Here is an 8,022-nt window from a genome sequence, read left to right as displayed (position 1 = left end):
ACCCCAGCAGCATGTTAGTTAATGGCAGTGGTCAATGTTTGAACCTGAGACCACAGAGAAGACAGTTCAGAGCACAAACCACACAACTTTCTGCGTTTCGAAACCTATTCAAATTTTGATCATTTCTATGTTATTGCAGATTTGAATGTCCATTGCAATGATGACTTGATCTGTAAAGGGGTTACATTTAAAAAAAAAATAAGAGTTGGATCTCATTCTTCGAATGATGCTATTTATTAGAAATTGCAAGGTGGAATAGATATTAGAGGCCAAAAGAAAATCCACTGCCGAGGGAAGACGTAGACGTGGTAAAGAACATTTAAATTGACCACCAGCTAGGGCTGCGTAGCCATGGAAAATACTGCATTCCTCATTAATCTTTCGACTTGACTGCCAGCCTTATTTATTTAACACTTTAAATTATGAATAGCTCTGCATTTTTTAATAACAATAATATATATATATATATATATATATATATATATATATATATATATATATTAGGGGTGCACCGGATAGTACTTTTTGATATCCGGCCGGGGCCGGATATGACCGGATAGTAAAATTTGATATTCGGCCGGGGCCGGAGCCGGAGACGGATACCTAAGTGTCTTGTAAATATCTTGTATTGCTGAACATTTTACAAAACTGTTAAATAACATACCTATATTGTTTTTTTTTCCTTTTATATACCTTATTGTTTTAAACTCTGTTGCTGATTGATTTATTCAAACTTAACAGTATATCTAAAAATCTGTATAGCATGAGTGTGTCTGTGTGTATGTACGATGCCACCAACTGTAAAGGATGTGTGTAGGAAGGTCAATGTAAATAATGTTAGTATATATTTAACTAGTTACTAAAGTAAATCTCATAAGTAAAGTACAATCTGCCTTGTATAGTGGTCGGATGTGTGTGTTCATGAATTTCAGACCAACAACCTGGTCAGATATACCTAGTGAGCCTACACATGTAGTCCTAGTGTAGTGTGTATAGTTGTTTGTGTTAACCATCAAGCATTGTTTTTTTCCTTGAGCATACGCACGCAATAGAGTTGGGTGTCGGTCAAAAAAGATAACATATTGGCATGGTCAGTCAAGCGTATAGATAAATTATACCCGTCCACTAGTTAGAGGTCAAGGGTTGTTGTTGTTTTTTTTACGCTCCAGCATATTGTTTCTTTGTTTGCTAGATCTAGTTGCGGTATTATTATTCAATTTATTTTATGCGATTTTAAAATGTACTGTAAGGTTTTCCGTTATTTATTAAGTCAAAAGAATTCAACAATGAAATTAGCTTTCTTTCTAAAGGTTTTAATACAAGGCAAAAAAATACACACACGCAAACATGCACCTCTTTGTTTTATTTTATTGTGCAAAGAACGTACGTAAGAAACATTCAATGCAAAGAACGTATGTTAGAAACATCTTCCTTAATTATTACTTATTAATTATTTTTATGCATATTAAATTGGTGTATTTTTTACTATCCGGTTTACTATCCGGTAGTGATATTCGACCGGAGCACCGGATAGTAAAAAACGCCGGATATTCGGCAGAAGCCGGAGCCGGAGCGACTATCCGGTGCACCCCTAATATATATATATATATATATATATATTCAGTGATTAACTGGCAATAATTGGGTTACTATAATTTAATAAAATGAGTTGCATAACTACATCAACAGTAGCCTATATGCATTACTGAATATTATATTGATGCTACAATATATTTTTCACTTCCAAGAGAAAAGAAAAAAAAACAACTCCTTTTCCAGTTGGATTATCTCTTATATTTATAGTCTAAACACAATTTAAAACTTTGTTACAGTTACAGATTAACTTGCTAACTTAACTATCTAATGATTCTATTCTTGAGATAAATGAAAATTCAATTTTTACATATAGATTTATAGAACTATTTAAGTAAGTGTAACAAAATCCATATTTCGTATATTAATAATGACGTAAAATTGGTAGATCTAGGTCTAATTTTTGCCTTATAGATTTGTTTTTAGAAATTTAGATCTAGTAGATCTAAATCAGAATACCTTTAAGTCTAGGTTAAGGTTAAAGCTATTTGCTAGTGTTGTACGAGTTTGTGACTCTAGATTCAAACTAAATTATATAATCGTGTACTACAATAACTACATTGAATGAGCTCAACATTGTAATTAATGTTGTTTTTTTCCCATATTTGGCCTATTTAGGGACGACTATAGGTCAATAATCACTATTAAGTGTATAGATAGAGTATATAATTTTAAACTTTGTTTTTCTAGATCTAGGCCCAGCACCTCGATCGGTTCAGTCTAGATAGATCTATATAGATAGGTCTAATCTCTAAATATCCAATACTACTATTACTAGATCTAGACTTCATCTAATTAAATTAAGGTCTACTTCATACATCATTAATGATCTGAGAAAAGAAGATCTAGCTCTTGATCAAAAGCAGTAGATGTAGAACTAGAATAAGCCTGAAGCAGTAACATAAGCCATAAATTGCGTAACTTGACTAAAACGAAACATGTGAACTGAGGCGAGCGGTACTGCGTGGGCTGAAACGCTGTTCGCTTGACTAGATCAAGAATACGCCGACAAACAGTAGATCTAACATGCAAAGCCATAAATTGCGTGATTTGACCTAATTTCCTCAACTCTATCATCCATCCACATTTTATAAATTGGTGTGTTTTAGTCGCCTTTGTTTTCAAAAACTGGCATTCCTGTAAAAAGGAATAGGGAAATACGCTAAGCCATAAACTGAAAAATTTGACCTAATTTCCCCTAAACTACGTCATCTACCTTGGTTGTCTGGGAAATACTGATCTCGAATGGCTTCGAGATTGTGAAATTTAATAGTCCCTAAAACGTACATTAAATTGCTTATATCTAAATAATTACAAAGAATATATGTCTAATATTTCGTATGTATGTTTCTTTAAGCATTATGAAACTAAAAAAAAGTATTACACCGGTTTCCGCGTCTGACCCCAAAACCTCTTCAGTTGGTCTTTAAAACCAAAGGATGTCTTAGAATGGTACAACAGCCATGGACATTTCCAAATTGTTTGATAAACACACAAAGTGAGTAATAAAAAAGTCAAATGTCAATTTTGAAATTTAGTATGACGTCTCCGCTGCGTGTTACTATAAATAGCAACAAACATTTGGGAACAAATTTCTCAAAACGTATAAAAGATTTTGAGCTGAAACTTTGTACATATGTTTATACATTTATTATCAACATGCCCTACTAAAATTATTATATTCTGAAGTGTATTACCCTCTGAAAATATTTTTTTGTTTATGAGTGTTTTTTGTAAGCAAAAACAACAAAATAACTAGTGATGGGCAAAAGTTAACTAAAAAGTTAGAAACTTTTAGTTTAACTAAAAAAAAATAGTTAAGGCCATTGTTTGTCAAAATTGTAGTTTAATAAATTTGCATAGTTACTAACTAAAAAGTTTAATTAAAATTTGTACAACTTTTCAACATGTGGTCAGGGTTGAAACGCAGATCCCTGTTTTCTGGTCATGTGATATCAATAATTTTGATTGTCAAAAAAATGATGCAGTTAACAATAATTTAGTCAGTCTGCATTTGAAGAGGGTAAAGTAAGATTCTGGTAGAAGTCATGGGATTAAATATTTGCAATTGAAAGTAGCAGTATAATAAAATGTTAAACATTTTTTGCTAAAAGCTTCTATGCAATATTATGAATGGGATTATTCCGAATTTTTTTTATGAGCCACGTGGTGGTGTTTAATTTATGTTTATAGTGGGAATCTGATTAGTGAGTTAGGTCAATATTATATTTAGTGGTTTTGATCAATTTATTGTGGCAAACAATAGTTTTTTTTAACTGCAGGAACATCAAGTACACCCTTTTTATAGTCTTAAGGCTTATTATTGAGATCTAAGAATCGAAGAATCGACAGTTAGGACTATATAGATCTTAAAGCAATAGGATAACCAACTCTAGAAGGGGGCTCGAACGGAAATGTTGTTATCTATTGAGTCGTCACCAGGGAATGTCAGAAAAACTGCCTTTTATTTTAAGTCATTGTATTAGTGACTTTTTTTTGGATTCTTTATTTTGTATCAATAAAAATATTCAGCGCTGAGTTGCTTCATTTGTTGGATAAATTTGTAGGCAACTCTGAATCCCCTTATGTCAGATGATACAATGCACATCTCTCCAAAATACAACCGTGATAATTATTATGAAAGTGAGTCCACCCATTTAATGGGAACCTGACATTAGTAGGGGAAAAGTAAAGGCGGTTGGTCGTTGTGCTGGCCACATGATACCCTCGTTAAACCATAGGACACAGAAATAGATGACTTTTACACCATCTGCCCTATAGACCACAAGGTCTGAAAGGGGAACTTTGCTTTACTTTTTTAACCATATAACCCTGTTGATCCGTCAAAGTTATCGAGAAATTGTAAATAGATCGTTATAATTTACACTATTCCTTGCAATATACCTGCCGTAGCTCATTAATTATATATATAAGCTTCACAAATACAGGAGCATAAGCGAGTAGTCAGAACATGGAACTATATAGTTCCGTGGTAAGAACGAGATCAGTTTTTAGTGCTTATCACAAAGAAGCAAAATGTCAGATTTCTGAAGACACTTAAATCCGAAATCGTTCCTAGTGCATGGTTCATAGTTGTACATGAGGGGTACGACAACGGTGCGAACATGAAAGGAAAAAATGGAATGGTCTACAAAAAAAAAATGGATTGAAATCAAAGGGCATTTTTGGAACAGTATCCAGCTCAGTCTTAATGAAATTTCTTTTCTAGAAAAAAAAGGGTGGAGGCGGCATTTTAAAATTTCGCACGCAGGCGGCCACAACCCTCGCGGCGGCCCTGCGTGTAGGCCTATATAGTGTACTAAGTGTGCAGTCCATAATGACAAGACCACCCGGGTTTTTTTTTTCCTTTGCGCGTTTAACGGTTATGCAATAGTGTTATTTGTATTTTCAGTGGTCAGGCAAAAAAAAAAAAAAAAAGCACATCAGCATGGTAAGTCAAGCATCTATTTTACGCTACAGAATAGTTATACAGTTATAATGTTTCTTAAACCTCCAACAATTTTGTTTCTATTTATTGGTTACTAGATCTAATTTTTAAACTCTAATTGTATGTTATTCAATGAGATTTTAAACTTTACCGGTATTAGTAAATTAGTAAATTAAAATTTCGTTATGTAATAAGTTAATATATTTTTTAAAAATAGTACCATTCTTTTCTAAAGGTTTTAATTGAAGGCAAAATACAAGCACACATATTTATTTAGACATTTTATTTTATTGTGCATTAACGTTTATGTAAGAAACATATTCCTTGTTACAGATTTTTTTATGGAATATTTCTAGTTCAACCCGCCCCCCCCCCAAAAAAAAAAAAAGTTATGAAAAGTTTGTTATAGTTTAATTAATTTCCTTTAGTTTAGTTTAACTATATTATGAAATTCATGATAAACTTTTAGTTTAACTACTTTATTTTAGTTGAAAACTAGTTTTAGTTTAACCTTTAAAAGTTAGTTTAGTTCCCATCACTAAAAATAACATTTTATAAATGACTATAACTTTACAACTTTTCATTCAATTAAAACCAAAGTAGTAGGATATGTTCAAAACATATCATTCTTGATATGTGCCAAGTTTCATGAAGATACATAAACTACTTTTTGAATAATTTGAATCTATGTCAGGAAATTAGTCAAAAAAATAAAATTAAAATGGAGAAAAATGAAATATAAAGGGAAAAACATTTTTTTTCCAATGAATACTAACTTAAAAGCCCCCCAGAGATGTGAAACATCAACCATGGCCTACTCTTGCATTCTTTTATCCTGTCTTTTTGATGTTACTTTATCTTTTTTTCTGTGTTTTTGGACCCCACCCCACCCCCGCCCTTATCTGTCTTTTGTTCAACAAGTGAAATCTCTTACAATAGTGTCCAACAATTAAACCTCTTTCAAGGAAGATTTCTGATGAAAGTCTTTTTTTTTAGATTTGGTACAAGCATTACAACGATTTGAATTAGATGCAGAAACATACATCAATAACATCAGTCTCACGATAGTCTTCTTCATTAGACCTAGTGTGGCTAGTCTCAGCGACTCAGCTGTGTCATCAACATTAGGTTCCATACCGGTACTAGATCTAGTACTAGTAATAGCATCTCACTAAGTTTAGATTGTTTTCATCTTCCAGTATATTTATTCCCTCTAAATTTACACTTGATTGGCTTCTTCCTTCTTTTATTAGAACACACTTTGTCATTTTATCCATTATATTGAAGAAATAAACAACAAAAGCATGCGCCGGAACTGTTTATGAAAAAGCTTCCATAAGCTTTTGCAAAGAGCTCGTTAATTGGTCGGAATAATTGTTACTTACAGGAAAGGTATTTTTTCGACCGATGGTAATTCATTTTACAACTAGTTACAGTGTTGATATAAAATAAGAACTTAGCATTTCAGATGGGAATGGTAGTGAAAAAAATGTGTAACTCGGTCAATAAATTAAAAAGTTACGATATTTTTTTGCATAATTATGAGCTAAATTAATTAGAACACTTGATATTTTGTAAAATTATTTTAAAATATTTTAAAACATTTAATATTACTAAAAAATAATGTTAAAAAATTGTAGAGAAATGGATTGACAATCATTTGAAAAATGTAAAAAAAAAAAAAGAAAATTGATAGCCTATAATTGAGGTGAATCCTCCCCGTAAGTTTAAATTCTAAACACAGTGTTAAATTAAAATAAAAGAAAAAAAAAACCTAACAAGATTACAAAGAGAGTCTGTGTTGTTACACAAACTCAGAGGCGGCCCCCATCGGATCACTGTAGGATCCACCTATTCGCAAGGAATATTCAAGACGTGATTTTGTTTTGATTGTCAAAAGTAATAATGTTTCAAAGATTCATTTGGCTTTGTAAAGTGTTGTTTTTTTTCTGTAAAATGTTTTACATGTTTAGGATGTTCTTTCAGATTTAAAGATAATTTACTTCCTTGTCCAAACCTCCCGCTGGACGAAGGGGGATGGCAGCGAGCAAGGTATGAACCCGGGACCGTCGAGATAATCAGTCCAGCGCGATAACCACTCGACCAGTCATTGCTGTTAACTTGATAACAAACTAATAGCCTATTATTTATAAAGATATATATTAGGCACGACAACTACTGGATATGTACAATATGTCAATCGAGCGATTTTAGATAGGCCTACTCTTTTGGCATTGATTTGTAAATGGAAAAAAAAAGAACAGGTATCGAACTTGTACTTCGGCAACGTCTGTTTGATGTCCCAACACAGTTACCAATAAAGCTATTGGCATTTTCATTTAAATGGAACTAGTATGAGGATGTAGGTCTACCTGAACTAAACTTCTGATTTAGCACTCTTAAAATCTATATATATACTAGATCTAGATCTAAAATATAAATTTGGAATAATTTAAATGTAATTTAAATAAGATTTATTTAAACAAAATAAAAAGCCTAGATAACCTATCAATAGACTGAATGCAACATTAAATTTTAAAATAGTATATTAGCTTTAGTATTTTATAACATAGCAATATTGATCTAGACTTTTGGAAATAAAAATCTACACTTTAAGTCTATTGAAATTATAGATCTTGATCTAATCTATATCATTCTAAACTAGACCTAGAAATTATAGATCTAGAACCTATAATAATTTTAATTAAAATATAAATCTAGATCTATTTTACAAAATTTAGATCTAGTGTATACAAATTCTAGATCTAGGGTATAAAAAATCTAGGTTAGATCTAAATCTATCTAGTAGGCCTATATCTTTTTTTAATACGAGAAATATGACGAGGTTTAATAAAGCCTAAAACTTTTGAGCCAAATAACAGCTGGGATGTCACCTTCATCTAATCCCCTCCCATGTGGGCATAGAGGGAAACGAAACGGCAGTCAAAGAAGCAAAGAGAGCCCTAAATCAAGCGGTGTCA

This window comes from Biomphalaria glabrata, chromosome 4 (assembly GCF_947242115.1).
Source record: "Biomphalaria glabrata chromosome 4, xgBioGlab47.1, whole genome shotgun sequence".
Taxonomy (NCBI): domain Eukaryota; kingdom Metazoa; phylum Mollusca; class Gastropoda; family Planorbidae; genus Biomphalaria; species Biomphalaria glabrata.
The sequence above is the reverse complement of the archived record's forward strand: the minus strand, read 5'-3'. Positions refer to the sequence as shown.